This window comes from Carcharodon carcharias, chromosome 19 (assembly GCF_017639515.1).
Source record: "Carcharodon carcharias isolate sCarCar2 chromosome 19, sCarCar2.pri, whole genome shotgun sequence".
Lineage (NCBI taxonomy): Eukaryota > Metazoa > Chordata > Chondrichthyes > Lamniformes > Lamnidae > Carcharodon > Carcharodon carcharias.
The window spans coordinates 81,819,852-81,837,964 of NC_054485.1; the positions used below are offsets into that span (position 1 = coordinate 81,819,852).

The following is an 18,113-nucleotide window of genomic DNA, read 5'->3' on the forward strand; positions in this document are numbered from 1 at the left end:
AACAGAAAGGCAGAGTATTTCCTAAATGCGAGATTTTGGGAAGTGTTGATGTCCAAAGGTCCCTGGGTGTTCTTGTTCATGAGTCACTAAAAGCAAGCATACAGGTGCAGCAAGCAATTAGGAAGGCAAACGGTATGTTGGCCTTTATAGCAGGATTCGAGTACAGGAGTAATGATGTCTTGCTGAAATTGTATAGAGCCTTGAGTATTGTGTACAATTTTGGTCTCCTTATCTAAGGAAGGATATACTGCCATGGAAGGAGTGCAACAGAGGTTCACCAGACTAATGCCTGGGATGGCAGGATTGTTTTACGAGGAAAGGCTGAAGAAACTGGGCCTGTATTCTCTACAGTTTCAAAGAATGAGAGGTGATCTGTTTGAAACTTACAAAATTCTTACAGGGTGTCACAGGATGGCTGTAGATAGGATGTTTCCCCTGGCTGGTGAGTACAGCACCGTCTCAGAATAAGTGAAGGCCATTTAGGACTGAGATGAGGGGGAATTTCTTTACTCAGAAGATGGTGAATCTTTGGAATTCTCTACTCCAGCAGGCTGTGGAAGCTCAATTATTGAGCACATTCAATACAAAAATCGATAGATTTCTAAATACTAATGACATCAAGGTATATGGGGATAGCACAGGAAAGTGGTGTTGAGAAAGAAGATCAGTCATGATCTAATTGAATGGTGGAGCAGGTTTGACGAGCCAAATAGCCTCCTGCTCCTTTGTTCCTATGTTCCAAAAGCATGTATATAAATTATTGCTGTTCAGACTTCCTAAGCACAGAACAAAAGGCTCCAGTATTGTCGCTGGACTAGTAATCCAGAGATCCAGAGTAATTCTCTGGGGACCTAGGTTCGAATCCCGCCATGGCAGATGGTGGAATTTGATTCAGTAAAAAATCTGGATTTAAAAGTCTAATGATGACCATGAAAACATTGTCGATTGTTGTAAAAACAATCTGGTTCACTAATGTCCTTTGGCCTACATGTGATTCCAGACCCACAGCAATGTAGTTGACTCTTAAATACCCTCTGAATGGCTTAGCAAGTCACTCAGTTGTAACAAATTGCAACAAAGTCACAAAGAAGGAATGAAACCGGAAAGACCACCTGGCATCAACCTAGGCACCGGAAACAACAAGGCCAATCGCAGCCTGTCAACCCTGCAAAGTCCTCCTTACTAACATCTGGGGGCTAGTGCTATAATTGGGAGAGCTGTCTCACAGACCAGTGAAGCAACAGCCTGACATAGTAATTCTCACGGTTTCATACCTTACAGATAATGTCCCACACTCCATTTTCACCATCCCTGGGTATATCCTGTCCCAACGGCAGGGTGGTGTCACTGTGGTATACAATCAGGAGGGAGATGCCCTGGGAGTTCTCAACATTGACTCCGGACCCCATGAAGTCTCATGGCATCAGGTCAAACATGGACAAGGAAACCTCCTACTGAATTCCACATACCACCCTCCCTCAGCTGATGAGTCAGTGCTCCTCCATGCTGAACCACTTTAAAGAAGCACTGAGGCTGGCAAGGGCACAGAATGTACTCTGGGTGAGAGACTTCAATGTCCATCACCAAGAGTCGCTGGGCAGCATCACTACTGACTGAGCTGGCCAAGTCCAAAATGACATAGCTGCTAGACTGGGTCTGCGGTAGGTGGTGAGGGTACCAACAAGAGGGAAAAACATACTTGACCTCATCCTAACCAATCTGCCTGCCGCAGATGTATCTGTACATGAAAGAATCAGTAGGAGTGACCACCACACAGGTATTGTGGAGACAAAGTCCCACCTTCACATTGAGGATACCCTTCATTTACCCTTCAAAATGTTATGTGATACTACCACCATGCTAAATGGGATAGATTTTGAATAGATCTAGAAACTCAAATTGGGCATCCATGAGGCACTGTGGGATAGCAGCAGCAGCAGAATTGCACTCAAATCCAACCAGTAACCTCATGGCCCAGCATATCCCCCACTCTACCATAACCATCAAGCTACGGGATCAACCTGGTTCAATGAAGAGTGCAGGAGGGCACACCAGGAGCAGCAATAGGCATAATTAAAAATGAGGTGTCAACCTGATGAAACTATAACACCGGACTACCTGTGTGCCAAATAGCATAAGCAGCAAGTGATAGAGCTAAGTGATCCCACAACCAACAGATCTGATTTAACTCTTGCAGTCATGCCACATCCTGTCATGACTGGTGGTGGACAATTACTCACTGGAGAACGAGTTTCCACAAATATCTCCATCCTCAATGATGGAAGAGCCCAGCACAGCAGTGCAAAAGATAAGGCTGAAGAATTTGCAACAATCTTCAGCCAGAAGTATCGAGTGGATAATCCATCTCGACCTCCTCCCCAGCATCACAGATGCCAGTCTTCAGCCAGTTCGATTCACTCCACATGACATCAAGAAACGGCTGAAGGCACTAGATACTGCAAAGACAATGGGCTCTGATAATATTCCGGCAATAGTACTGAAGCCTTGTGCTTCAGAACCTGCGATGACCCTAGCCAAGCTATTCCAGTACAGCTACAACACTGGCATCTACCCGGCTATGTGGAAAATTTCCCATGTATGTCCTGTATTCAAAAAAAGGACAAATCCAGCCCAATTAATTACCATACTGTCGATCATCAGTAAAGCTATGGAAGGGGTCATCAACTTGCTATTAAGCAGCACTCGCTTAGCAATAACCTGCTCATTGATGCCCAGTTTGGATTCTGCCAGGACCACTCAGCTCCTGACCTCATTCCAGCCTTGGTTCAAACATGGACAAGAGAGCTGAACCCCCGAGATGAAGTGAGAGTAATTACCCTTGACATCAAGGTAGCATTTGACCGAGTGTGGCATCAAGAAGCCCTAGCAAAACTGAGTCAATGGGAATCAGGGGGAAAATCTCCGCACTGGTTGGAGTCATACCTAGCACAAATGATGATTGTGGTTGTTGGAGGTCAGCCATCTCAGCTCCAGGATATCAGTGCAGGTGTTCCTCACGGTAGTGTCCTTGGCCCTACCACCATCAGCTGCTTCATCAATTACATTCTTCCATCATAAGGTCAGAAGTGGGGATGTTCACTGACAATTGCACAATATTCAACACCATTCATGACTCCTCAGATACTGAAGCAGTCCAAGACCAAATGCAGCAAGACTTGGACAATATCCAGGCTCCGACTGACAAGTGTCAAGTAACATTTGCACCTCACAAGTGTCAGGCAATGAACATTTCCTACAAGAGAGAATCCAACCATCGACCCTTGACATTCAATGGCATTACCATCATTGAATTCCCCACTATCAACATCCTGGGGGCTATCATTGACCAGAAACTGAACTGGTCTAGCCATACAAAAGCAGGTCAGAGGCTTGGAATCGTGCGATGAGTAACTCACCTCCTTACTCCCAAAAGCCTGTCCACCATCTACAAGACACAAGTCAGGAGTGTGATGGAATACTCCCCCCTTGCCTGGATGAGTGCAGCTCCCACAACACTGAAGCTGGACACTGTTCAGGACAAAGCAGCCTGCTTGATTGGCACCACATCCAGAAACATTCACTCCCTTCACCACTGACGCACAGAAGCAGCAGTGTGTACCATCAACAAGATGCAATACAGGAATTCACCAAAGCTCCTTTGACAGCACCTTCCAAACCCATAACCATTACCACCTGGAAGGACAAGGGCAACAGATAGATGGGAACACCACCACCTGGAGGTTCCCCTCCAAGTAACTCACCCACCTGACTTGGCAATATATTGGTATTCCTTCACTGTTGCTGTGTCAAAATCCTGCAACTCCTATCCTGACGGCACTGTGGGTTTACCTACACAATATGGACTGCAGTGGTTCAAGCAGGCAGCTCACCACCACCTTCTCAAGGGCAATTAGGGATGGGCAATAAATGCTGACCCAGCTAGCAAAGCCCACACCCCATGGATGAATAAAAAATCCTATGTTTAGAGTCAGGAAGAACAACGGTGAATGCTGGAAACTAAATGTCAGATCTGGCATTGGTATCAGACTGCAAACTGTTCCCAAATGAAAGTGAAATGGCAGGTTTAAATTTCCAGTCTAAAATTGTCTGTAGGAATTATTCCATGGAGATTTAACAGCCCTGGGTTTTTCATTTTAAGCAGTTGCTAACTTATTAAATAAACATGTTTAAAATAAACATGTTTAAAATTAATAGGGTAAAATATGCATTAAGATAGCCATAGGAGTACACAGGAGCCATTTCACTGCTGGTGGAAGTACATAACAGACATTTCATCTCTCGATAATGAAGAACTTGCTAAATGTTTTCAAGAACCCCTTGCTTTACTGACATATGCATGCATATTAGACATCAGGATTTCATCAACAGTTTTACCCATTTGATGTCGTCAAAATTTTTTTTAACTTATATAACTTATTCCTAAGTCTGTTTTTTTTAAATATATGTAAACAACCATGGTCCAGTTGCCACTTTTAACACCCAATCACCATTCTCTGTTTTGTAACCAACTTGCTATCCATAACAGTATGTATGATCTCCAAAATAATCTACAGCTAATGTAGGTTAGCAAACATGGGGATGACTGGTGAATGGGGCTTGGTGCAAATTCAGGATACTGACAGCAGAGTTTTGGATGACCTCAAATGTATGTCTGATGTAAAGCTTGTGGAAGGTGTAGGATGGGAAGCTGACTGGGAGAAAATTGGAATATTCAAGTCTACAGGTAACAATGGTGCAGGTGCAGGTTTCAGCAGCAGAATCAGGCAATGGTGTGGAGGTGGAATATACAGAAGTTGGAAGTGTAGTGAACAGTGAGGAGGATCTTGATAGATTTCAATGGAACAGACATAGTTGGGTCAAATTGGACAATCATATGGCAGATGAAATTAACTGCAGTAAAATGTGAAATTATACATTTTAGTCAAAAGAATAAGGAGTATTAATATGGCCTAAATAATACAATTTTAAAAGGTTTGCAGTAATAGATAGAACACTGGTGTATCTACACAAAATTCTTAAGGTGACAGGAGAAGTGAAGTGTATTGTAAAAAATACGTTTGACCATTGGGAATAGTTCAGAAGTCATTTTCTAGAATGGCTCTTAGGGATAAGGGGCTTCAGTTATTTGAAATGATTGGAGAAGCTGGGCTTTTCATTATGGCACATAAGCAATGCAAATATTTAATAGAGGAAATGGTTTTGTTAGAGATACTATTAATACAGATATACTCTTTCTGGTAGCAAAACGATTGGCGTCCAGAGGGCACAGATTTAAAGTAATTTGCAAAAGAACCAAAGGTGACATGAGAGGAAAATTTATAAAAAAAGTTGCAGTGTTCTGGAATGCACAGTATGAAAGGGTAGTGGAGGTAGATTTAATAGTTACATTTAAAAGAGAATTGGATAAGGACAAAGTAGCCCACATGCTTGACACTCCATCCACCATGTTAAACATTCACTCCCTCCACTAGTAACACACAACGTCTGTAGTATACAAGATGCACTGCAGCAACTCACCAAGGCTTCTTTGACAACACCTTGCAAATCAGGACCTCTACTGCCTCGAAGGATAAAGGCAGCAGATGTATGGGAACACCACCACCTGCTCCCCTCCAAGCCACACACTACCCTGACTTAAATCTATATTGTGGTTCCTACACTGTTGCTAGGTCAAAATCCTGGAACTCCCTTCCTAACAACACTCTGTGTGTACCTACACCACATGGGCTGCAGTGGTTCAAGAAGGCAGCTCGCCACCACCTTCTCAAGGGTAATTAATGACTAGTTGGGTACTGCAAAATACAGAGCTTGAGCCCCAGCTATTCACAAGAAATATCAATAATTTGGCTGAGGGAACCAAATTTAATATCTCCAAGTTTTCTGACGACACAAAACTTGGTGGGAATGTGAGTAGTGAGGAGGATGTTAAGAGGTTTCAAGGTGACTTAGATGAGTTGAGTGAGTGGGCAAATACATAGCAGATGCAGTAATACGTGGATAAGCATGAAGTTACCCACTTTGGGAGGAAAAACAGAATGGCAGTGTTCTCTTGCCTCATCATTATGGGAGGTGTTATTTACACAGTCACACATATTAACCCTTACAAACCCTAATAATACATCTCCCTACCCTGAGTCTTCAACCATTTTCTTTACATTCATATTTACACACTATCCCATCTTCCCCCAAGTCTCTGACATCACAGATCCAATCTGTCAGGAGGTTTCACAACTCTCCCTGATTATGTTCTTGTCAGTCTTGGAAGGTCAGTATTCTCTCTTTGAACTTCATTATTTGACTTGGCTGGTCTTCATTGAAATTGCAGTATCTGGCCCTTTATTACTTTCTAACACAACGTCTAGTTCTTCCAAATCTGTGACCGATTGTCATCTTTGATGGGTTGAAATAAGATTACTCCAGTTTCCACGTATATTACCTTCTGAAATATGTACTAAATAAGATCTCTGTTGATTGTTATCTCTCTGCACTGGGTTGTCTCCAATAAAAGTCCACAATTCTATTGTCTACTTCACACACTTTGCAAATAACAATGGGTTTTTGTGTCTCACAAGTTCTCCATGATACCCCTGATCCACTGGCAAAACCAATGCCCCATTTTCCCTTAGTCCCGTATCCATAACTTTTTTCCTTCCATCAACCTGGGTAGGTTCCTAGTAAGGAACTTCCGGTTACAGTTGTAAGTCCATAGCTTTCAATAGGACCACATTCATTCTTGAACTTTCTGATAATCCTGGACTTCTAGCCCTTGAAGTAATTTTATGGGTAGCGTGCGAAGCTGCATTGGGAGATTTCTGCCTACCAACAGTTCTGATGGTGCCACTCTTCCAAACCCACGACTGCTATCATCTAGAAGGACAAAGGAAACAGATGTGTGGGAGCACCACCACCTGGAAGTTCCCCTCCAAGCCACACACTATCCTGACTTGGAAATATATTGCTGTTCCTTCAATGCTGCTGAGTCAAAATCATGATTCTCCCTTCTAAACAGCACAGTGGGTGTACCTATGCCATATAAACTACAGTGATTCAAGAAGGCAGCACATGACCGTCTTCTTAAGCACAATTAGGGACAGGCAATAAATGCTGTTCTAGCCAGTGATTCCCATATCACATGAATGATTTTTTTTTTAATCACGTTGCAGTGGAGCAGACCTCTAATTTGAGAGTGCAGGTGGATAATATTTGTTCTTCTTTAGCAGTGCTTTGATGGTTCAATCACCCCTTTTGGCTTCACCATTGGATTAGGGATATCTTGGGGAACTTGTGAGATGTACAAACCCATTTATTTGCAAAGTGTGTGAAGCAGTCAATGGCAATTGTAGACTTTCATTGGAGAGCACGTGGTCCAAAATGCCATGTTGTTAGGATTTTCATTAAAGCCCAAATTACTGTCTCAATTGTCATAGTGTATAGATGTTTGACCTAGATCCACCTGGAGAAATAATCAATGATCGGCATTGAGTTGAGATAAGGGGTTCCCTTTGTTCTGACCTGCACACTGCACACACCTGGCACTGAGAAATAATTTCTTCTATAGATTTTGACATTCCCAGCCACCACACAGAAGACTGAGTCTATGCGCTGCATTTCATGATACCTAGGAGGCTCTGGTGTATTACTTCCAGGATCTCTAACCAGAATAATACCAGAGTCACAAGCCGCTCGTCATATGCCCAACAGATCACCAATCATAGTAAAGTGCTTCCTTTGCTCAAAGTAAGCTTTCAGTGTCATTCCACTGGGATGCTGCTGTGGCCAACCTTGCATGCAGTATTGGAGAATGTGGATGCACTCCCCAACTTGCCTCCGGGTGTGACAAATTTCTTGCAGCCTATTTGAGCTCACCAGCAATTGTACTACAACTAACTGAGAATATGATTCAATCTCATTAATGATGTGCATATCCTGTTGTGTAGGATGGTCAATAGTTGTTCTGGATAATTTGTCCACTGTCATTTTCAGCTTACCCTGAACATATACTGTTTCATAGGTGAAGCGTATTAATCTCAACTGGAATTTCTGGATTCTTGGGGAAATTCTGGCAAGTTATTTCTCATCAACTAAGGAAACTAGGGGTTTGTGGTCTGTCTCTATGGTGGCTTTTAAGCCAATGATATAACCAGAGAAATTTTCACAAGGCCATGTGACTGCAAGGGTCTTTTTCTCTTTGACTAGGTACCTCCTCTTAGTTTCAGACAATGCCCGAGATGCAAAATGAACCGGTCTATGACACCCATCTGGTTGTTTTTGGAAAAGGACTGCCCCCAGGCCTGTAGACAAGGTGTTGGCCGCAACTGTGGTCAGTAGTAATGTGTCATAATGAACTAAGATGTCTAGTGAAAGCAGCATTTCCTTAATTTGGTGAAATGCCTGTGCCTGGTGTGCACCCCAACACCATGCTTGGGCTTTCTTTCCTAGCTGTCTTGTGCTAGGTTAGGCAGGAATTTTTCCATGGATTAACCATGTCAAGGAATAGTTGATTAGCTGGGATGGAAGTAGGGATTGGGGATTCACTAATGGCTCTTCATTTTTGCAGGTCTGCCATTATGCCATTGCTATGAACAATGTAGCCTAGGAAATGAAGAGACATCGTTGAAAATTCACACTTTTCATTAAAGTGTCAGGAATTCACCTTGCAGATAGTTTAAAGCCATTTTAATCCTCAAGTCATCTTCTTTGGCAGGTTCACCATAGCGTCCATGTGACATATTACTCTTTCGGGCCCTGTAGAATGTTAGACATGGTTCTTTGGAAAAACTTTGGTGCTGACATTATGCCAAAGGGTAACCAATTAAAACAAAATCTCCCAAATGGCATAATGAAGGTCATTGGTAATTTTGACCTCTGTCAAAAAGCATCTGTCAAAAGCTGCTATTGGAAACCAATTTTTTGAAAATGTTACCATTGCCTTTGATAAGCTTTCATCCAACAAGGACATCAGATGAACTTCCCTCGCTATGGCCTTATTAAGTTAAGTCTACACAATTGCAAAGGGATCCTCTAGCTTTAGGAACTGGAACCATTCTGGAACACTACTCTGTAGGTTTAGTGACAGGAGAGATGCCTCCCATCTAGGTAATCTTTTCCAGCTTGAGTTGGAGCTGTTTCATTACTGGGTGTGGTATCTTCCTAGTTGTGAAATGACACGCAGGTTTAGCATCTCTTTGCAAAGTATTGCTATATTTTAAGTCTTTCCAGGTTGGTGAATACTTTCAGGAAGTATTTTCTGAAGTCACACCTGGATTCTTGCTGACTGACTTCTCCCACTTTCCTGATAAGATTGAGGTTTATACAAGCTTTGCTACTTAAAAGAGAGAATTCCTGATTATGTAGAGCATACAATGCTTTCAATGTCTGCTTTCCCTTGTAATAGAATGTTGACTGCAACTTGACTTTTAGTTCGATCCCTTCTGGACCGCATAACTGGCTTTCTGCAGGCAATGTATTGGTAACCATGAGTCACTGCCTGATAAAACTGTTACACTCACTCCAGTATCTGGTTTAAAGTTGGTGATACACCCATTGACATCTATATCTACATTCCAGAATGCATGGTTGAGTCATTGATCTCACCCAGGAAATATTTTTGTACCTCCTCTGGTGGAAATTATTCAACTTCATTAATAGCCATTTGCGAGAAGACTTTTTCTTTGAAATCTGTGAAGTTGGAGGTTTTACATCAACACATCTTCCCAGAATGGCCAATTCCTCTGCAGTGAAAACATTCTGCAATGTTTGCGGGATACTGTTCATGCTGCGAAACTTTTTTTCACCACAGTGTTGACTGGGTTTTATGGCATCTTGCACTTTCCCTCCAAATTTTACCTTATTTTCTGATGCTTCTTTTACATGCCTGCATTTAATGAACTGTATGGTCACTGGACGTTCCCTACCCAAGGTTTTTCTTCACCTCTCAGTATTGCCCTGTTCAGTTTATGGTACTGTTTGTCTCACCAGCTCTTGCTTTTTTCCATAGTGAGATTTTCCTTAGATTGCAATAAATTTCATAAGGATTCATGAGTGACACTGACTATAAGAGACCTCATATTAGTTTTGTTTTTAAGTCTCCATTCTTTGATCCTTCAACCAGCCTGTAAAGGTCATTAATAAAAGCATTTACTGCTTGATCTGGTTTCTAAACACTAGTTCAATTTGGCCCTTTCCAGAATCCTTGTGCTCCTAAGTTTGAAAAAGTTATCAAAGGTTTTGAAGACTTCCTCAATTTTTTCAGACGATTCATTAAAGTGCTACCTTGCAATAACAAGGAGTTAAGTAATGTTGACCTGTTCAGCTTCAGACTTACTGTACAACCCTGATGCAATGTAGGAACCTCAAGATTTTTTTTTCTTCCAAGCTGTCCAATTTGGAGTTTGATTTGGTCCTTCCATGCATCTAAACCCCTCGAGTAGCATACATTAAGGACCCATGGCTTTTCTAAGCTTTTAGTTGGTTTACCCAACGTTTTAAATTTTTCTTCCAGTAATTGAAGCTTTCCCATACTGTTCAGTCTCTCACCGAGAACTGCTGCAGTCACTGTCTCTCCCTGGGTCTCTCAGCTAGATTTATTTATTTCTTGAACACTGCAAAGGTGTTTGCTTTGCTTTGTTATTTCAATAATATTTTCACTCATTTTGTGCTGCCTGTTGGTTGCCAAGTGTAATGCTGCTGACCTTAGACCTGGACTGCAAGGTTTTCTCTAACTCCCTTGCTAGGGACCTGTTTTCCTCAGTATTGCCTACCCACTGTGCCATTAAAATTGTTTTTTTTTTTACTATTTTTATGGGTTGCTCACCAGTTCCATGATCTTTGCTTAGTTCTCTGGCTGAAAGCCTATGATTGATGGATTGGGATTTTATTCACAGATATCCACATGTTGTGGTGCAGCTCCAAATGGCTTAGAAAGATGATTTTTTTTAATGTTTCCTGCCTCTATTTTGTCTCTGAAACAGCTTTAGAAATCTTCAATTGTGTCTTAGAGTTCTACAGCTTTGGCACCACTTTTTTAGGTCTGACATTTAATCTTTAAATTTGTTCATTGTTTTGCAGCCCATTATCACTGCCACCAGTTGGTTGTATGTTGGTTAGCCTAGCTTCAGAATGATTACTGAAATGTTGGTAAGTTCAAACAACAATTGGTTTATTTCATATTTCAATACAACCTAACTATGTACTGCTGCTGAAGACATATTCTCTCTATGGAAAAACTCAGTAGGTCTGACGCATCTGCGGAGAGGAACACAGTTAACGTTGAGTCCGTATGACTTTAAGAGTCATACGGTCTCAAAACGTTAACTGTGTTCCTCTCCGCAGATGCTGTCAGACCTGCTGAGGTTTTCTAGGCATTTTTATTTTTGTTTTGGATTTCCAGCATCCGCAGTTTTTTTGCTTTTAACATTCTCTCTATCCTAGTCATATGTTCTCTTATCTCATTATTTTGGGAGGTGCTATTTACACAATTCCACACATTAGCCCTTCTAAAACCTAATGCTACAGGTCCATTAGTGAACTAAGACCAAGCCAAAAGGTACAAGTACAGATCTAATCCAAGGGAACACCATACAGTGGAACAATGGGAAGAAACCACAGGCAAGGCAAAATTATTGAGTGGAGTGATTTTTTTTTGTGTGTGAGAGAATTCCATTTGTTAGGAAGTTTTCCTACCTTATATAATCTCCTTCTGCATTGTCTCATCAAACACTACTGAGGCAAGTATGATGAGAGCAAGATACAAAGTATAGTTTTGTCGCTACCGTAACATGAAACACTCCCAGGCAAGTACAAGGGAGTTGGTGTGGTGGGATTGATACAGAATTAAGTTATTATGACACAGTACTTCCCTTCTGCTGAAGGTGCAAACTCCAACAGTGTCCAATTTTACACTGGCTGTTTCCTCTCCCTTTCCTCCTCTGAAAGTGCAATTTCTTGCTGGGATTGGTTTCACTCATTGGTTCTTCTCTTTCTCTCTCTCTCTACATATATCTGTAACAAAAATTCAGTTTTATAAAATGATACAGTACAGTTGGAAGCAATTCAGCCCATCATGCCTGTGCTGACTTTTTGGAAGATCATAAGAGAAGTAGGCCATTTGGCCCCTCAAACTTGCTCCATTCAATACAATCATGGCTGACCTGATTGTTGCCTTAACTCCACTTTCTTGCCTGCCACCTCACTAACCCTTGACTCCCTTGTAGATAAAGAAAATTATCTAACTCTGCCTTGAATATATTCAATGAGCCAGCCTCCACTGCTCTCTGTGGAAGTGAGTTCTGAAGATCTTTTGAGAAAATAAATTTCTCCTCATCTTTGACGTAAATGGGAGGCTCGTTATTTTGAACCTTACCTCCTGGTTTTCAATTCCCCCACAAGGAGAAACATGCTCTCAGCATCAATCCAGTTAGTTCTACAACTCTTTTGGCACGGTCAGAATGCTGTAGTAATACAATAAGTGCATGAAAAATGCATTCCAGTCAGATACTTCTTACACACATTTCCCGTTGTGCAAAGATCAATCGACCAGTGTATTAAGTAGGGCTTTCTGAAAATAGCAACTGATAAGTATATTTTTTTCACATATGTAAAGCATCAGTTATGTTGTCTTATTGTCAAACAACATACCCACATCCCCAACCATCCAAAGTCTAGTGGGTTGGTTGAACGCTTTGATCACACTAAAGCACTGACGCTGGAAAACAGATGTCATGAAAAGGCAGCTGATGATCTGGTCAAAGTCAGTGACACGAGTCACTGCCTTGCTTAGTAATTTAATGACAATCATGCCACTGATTCACTCCCCTGGTCACAGCCCATTTCATCTCATGACAGGTCAGCAGATTCGGATTTTGCATCCCATAGGGGTCCCACTCCACATTGCTACTCATCGAGGCTCAGGTCCAATTTCATCAGAATCTCCCAAAAACCCTAGCATCCTCCCTGCGCGATAGCAGAGAAAATGGTTGTTGCTCATATGAACTCCACCACAGATAACCAACACCTGTTACATTATTTCATTTCCCGTTGAGCAGTTAATGTTAAAAAAAATGGAAAGGATCAGCTGGGAGGCCAATGAGAAAAGCGCATATGATTTTCTGGATAAATTGAGAGGAATACATCTGAAATTGGCTGTGTATCAGTGTAAATTGTACAAAATGAAAAGGCCAGGTAACTAGATGGAGAGTAAACGCTGTGTTTGATTTTATTCAACAGGGACAAGATGTGGATGGTCATGCTCCTAGACAGTACCCTGGTTGAAGTTCTGTTCGTGCCATATGATGTTCCCCCTTTCTGAGCTCCAGACAAGAAAAAATCTACAAGAATGTGTTTAAAACAAAATTTATTTCACACTTATCCAGAATACTGAATGACATTGCAGTTATTGGGGTTATTAATATCAGCAGGAACAAACTCCAACTGTCAGAATGAAAGCAATTCAATCCTGGGTATGATTAACACCAGCAAAAACAGCAGACTGCACATCCTGCTGTCGCATATGAACTCGCTGGTGTGTCAGTAGGTGGGATGACTGAGTGAATCTCTTCCCACATTCAGAGCAAGTAAACGGCCTCTCCCCAGTGTGAACTCGCTGGTGTGTCAGTAGGTGGGATGACTGAGTAAATCCCTTCCCACAGTCAGAGCAGGTGAATCGTCTCTCCCCAGTGTGAACTCGCTGGTGCCTCAGCAGGTGGGATGATTGAGTGAATCCTTTACCACACACACAGCAGGTGAACGGCCTCTCCCCAGTGTGACCTCGCTGGCATGTCAGCAGATCCCTTTTGCATTTAAATCTCTTCTCACAGTCTGGACATTTAAAAGGTCTCTTGTCATTGTGAACAAGCTGGTGTCTCTGCAGGTTGCATGACTGAGTGAATCCCTTCCCACACGCGGGGCAGGTGAATGGCTTCTCGCCAGTGTGAACTAGCTGGTGCGTTAGCAAGTGGGATGAACGATAGAATCCCCTCCCACACACAGAGCAGGTGAACGGTCTCTCCTCAGTGTGATTATGCTGGTGTGTTAGAAGCTCATTTCTGCTTTTAAAGCTCTTATCACAGTCAGAGCATGAAAAAGGTGTCTCATTGGTATGAATAAGTTGGTGCCTTGTGAGGTGGGATGCGCAAGAGAATCCCTTCCCACACACACAACAGGTGAGCGGTCTCTCCCCCGTGTGAACATGTTGATGGACCACCAGTTCCTCAGAACTCTTAAAGCACTTTGCACATACAGGGCAAATGAAGGGTCCCTCCTCAGTGTGATCTTGTTCATGTATCAGAAGGTGGGATGAATCTGTGAATCCCTTCCCACACTTAGAGCAGATGAATAGCATCTCCCCAATATGAACCCACTGGTGGGGTGATAATGCTGACCCACTTTTTCCAGTGACAGTAGCTGATTGCTGTAAAAGTAGTGAGACTGCCTCTTCAGATATTTAAAGCTTTATTCACAGTCTGAGTATTTAAATTCTCTTTACCTGAACTTGTGTTAGCAGGATAGATGAAGGAATGAATCACCTCGCACTCAGAGCAGGCAAATGGCTTCTCTCTGCTGTGCATGCACCATTAAGTCCCAACTCAAACAGGTACTTGAATCCCTTCCCACAGTCCCAACATTTATACAGTTCCCCCCCCCAACTCTAGTGTTACTGTACTTGTGTCTCGACAGGCCAGATGATCAGCTGAAGCCTCATTCAGTCACAGAACATGTGTACCATTTCTCTCCACTGTGAATGGTGCTTTATGCTTCCATGTTCAAAAACTGATGACATTCAGGTCCTGCTGGGTTGACTATCAGATCCCAAAGTAATGTTTGGGTGGAGCTCCATGTCTGCAAATCTCCTTCAAATATCCTGTAAAATTAATCCAAAACAGGGAAAGGGGAAGGTGAGGGAGAATGCAGAAAGACAAAGACTGGTTGTCAAATTGAGCTGAATGATTCCTGTAACGTGTGGGACTGAAACCGGAAAAAATGAGCATGAAAACTGCCCGAATGTCATAAAAATCCAAGTTGTTCATTAATGTCCTTCAGAGGAGGGAATCCACCACCTCCTCTGAGCCTACACAAGAATCTGGACTCAATGCAAGGAGAGAGATAAAGAGGTGAAAAGAGGGAGCAGGGAACGAGGAAGGGGGAACTTCATATATTGACCAGAAATGTTGAACACTGTAAAAGGAGGTTACAAAAGCCATCTCTGTCAGGCCATGTTAGAACGTCACAGCATTCTCTCTTCTTGTTTCCTGGTCTGCTGCACATTGCTCCTATTACAGATGGCAGACATTAACCAGGGTCTGTCACAGGGAGAAGCCCTGCAGATGATAGCCCACACAATTAAGCCCAAGACCAGAATGAGAGGAGGTCTCATTGAAACATATGACATTCTCACATGGCTGGACAGACTGGGTGCAAGGATCATGTTTCCTCAGGCTGGGAGGTCTGGAACAACGGGTCACAGTCTCAGGGTACAGGGTAGGCCATTTAGGACTTTGAGATGTGGAGAAACTTCTTCACTAGAGGGTGGTTAACCTGTGAAATTCTCTACCATAGAAGGCTGTGGAGGCCACATCAGTGAATATACTTAAGAAGGTAATAGATAGGTTCCGAGGCTCTAAAGGCATCAAGGAGTACGGGGAGAGAGCGGGAGTATGGCTTTGAGAGAGAGCAGCTTATATTAGACTTGATGCTGTGACAGGATCAGAGTAAAGGCACCCCTAGGTAGTAGCAAACGCAATATGATTGAATTTTACATTTAGTTTTAAAGAGAAAAGTGTGGGTCCAAGACCAGTATTTTAAACTTAAATAAGGGCGGCAATGTGGACATGAGAGCCATCTGAAGTGAACTGGGAAACTAGGCTAGAGGATAATCAATATTAATTAATCAATAGAGGAGCAGTGGGAGACATTTCAGAAGATATTTCAGAATTCTCAGAATAAGTATATTCCTTCTATAAAGAAAAGTTATAAGGAGAGAAGCCACCAGCCTTGGTTAACTAAAGATGTTAAGGAAAGCATCAAACTTAAGGAAAAAGCACATAACAGCAAAGATAATTGACAGGTCAGACGATTGGTCAGAATATAGAGAACAGTAGAGAATGACTAAAAGGTTAATCAGGAGAAATAAATGATAGTATGAGAGGAAGCTAGCTAGAAATGTAAAATTAGATAGCAAGTGCTTCTTCAGGGATTTAAAAAGGAAAAGAGTAGGAAAGGTGAGTGTTGGTCCTCCAGAGAGTGAGAATGGGGAGTTAATAGTAGATAATAAGGAAATGGCGGATTAAATAAAATCATTCATCAACTTGTGGTTGTACAGTCAAAGGTACTTGAGTCATTGGCATGTTAAAGTAATGTACCTGTACGGTAGCCCCTCAGTTCTGATGTGAACAACCTGTTACTCCAGGCTGTTGCTGCCATCAGGACTTTGCTGCTGTGTGGACAGGTTTATCATAATCCAACTGGTTTAAATATTGCAATGAAGTGTGGGGTAAGTGCTGGAATCGATCATTAAGGAGATTATAGCCTTGAAAAATTCAAGGTAATTGGGAAGAGTCAGTGTGGTTTTGTGAAAGGGAAATCATGTTTTAAACAATTTACTGGAGTTCTTTGAGGAGTAACTTGCAACGTGGATAAAGGGGAGCTTGTAGATGTACTGTACTTGGATTTCCAGAGGCATTCGATAAAGTGCCACATCAAATGTTATTGCTGAAACTAAATCATTGATATCAATTGTAAGAAGGTGAGGCTCTAGCACAGACCCCTGTAGGACTCCGCTTGTTACATCCTGCCAATCATGGTGTAGGGGATAACATTTAGCATGCATGGAAGATTGGCTGGCTGGGAGAAAACAGAGACTATGCATAAACGGGTCATTTTTTGATTTCAACTGAGGCCTTAACTTCTTATATTTTATATCAATAACTTAGATGACAGCAGTGAAGCCATGGTAGCTAAATTTTCAGCTGACACAAAGATAGGTAGGAAAGTATGTTGTGAAGAGGACATAAGGAGATTGCAGACAGAAATAGACAGGTTGAGTGAGTGGCAAAAATCTGGCAGATGGAGTACAATGTGGAAAAATGTGAAGTTGTTCACTTTGGCAAGAACAATAAAAAAGCAGAGTATTACTTAAATGGAAAATGACTGCAGAATTTCAAGGTGCAGAGGGATCTAGGTGTTCTTGTGCATGAGTCAGAAAAGTTAGTATGCACATACAAGTAATTAAGGTGGCTAACGGAATTTAACATTAATGGATGTTATGCTTCAGTTATACAGGGCATTGGTGAGACCACATTTCAAATACTGTGTGCAGTTTTGGTCTCCTTATTTAACGAAGGATGCTAATGCATTAGAGGCGGTTCAGAGAAGTTTTACTAGATCGATACCTGGGATGAGGGGCTATCTTACGAGGTAAGGTTAGATAGACTGGACTTGTTCCCACTGGAGTTTAGAAGAGTGAGAGGTGGCTTGATTTAAATATATATGATCCTGGACAGTCTTGACAAGGTGGATGCAGAAATGATGCTTCCTCTTGTGGGTGAGTCCAGAACTAGGGGGCACTGGTTTACAATTAGGGGCCATCCTTTTCGGACTGAAGTGAGACTTTTTTTTCTCTCAGAGGGTTATATGACTTTGGAACTGTCTGCCTAAGAAGGCAGTAGAAGCAGGGTCATTTAATATTTTTAAGACAGGTAGATTGATTCCCTTGCCGAACAAGAATCTAAGGTTATCTGGGGCAGTTGGGAGTGTGGAATTAAATTAGTAATTCAAACAGATTAGTCATGATCTTATTGAATGGCAGAGCTCGATGGGCTGAATGGTCTACTTCTGCTCCTATTTCATATGTTTGCAACGGCAGAGCGGGTTAGAGGGCCGAATGACCTACTCTTGCTCCTATTTTCTATGTTTAAACCTCTTCCCATCTTTCCTCATTGAAATCTTTCATTGCAACCCTCTATTCCCTTCTCCCTCAAATGCTTGTCCAGATTCCACTAAATATCATCTGGCCGAATTAATTAACCATTCCCTTTGGTGGCGAGTTCCACATTCCTAGCACACCTTGAGTGAAGAAGTTTCTTCTGATTTCCCCATTG

At 42.1% G+C, this 18,113-nt stretch overlaps 1 pseudogene; it reads left to right on the top strand.

The window, feature by feature from the left end:
- Positions 1-16,192: 16,192 nt before the first annotated feature.
- Positions 16,193-16,463, top strand: LOC121292050 (annotated as a pseudogene).
- Positions 16,464-18,113: the final 1,650 nt, after the last annotated feature.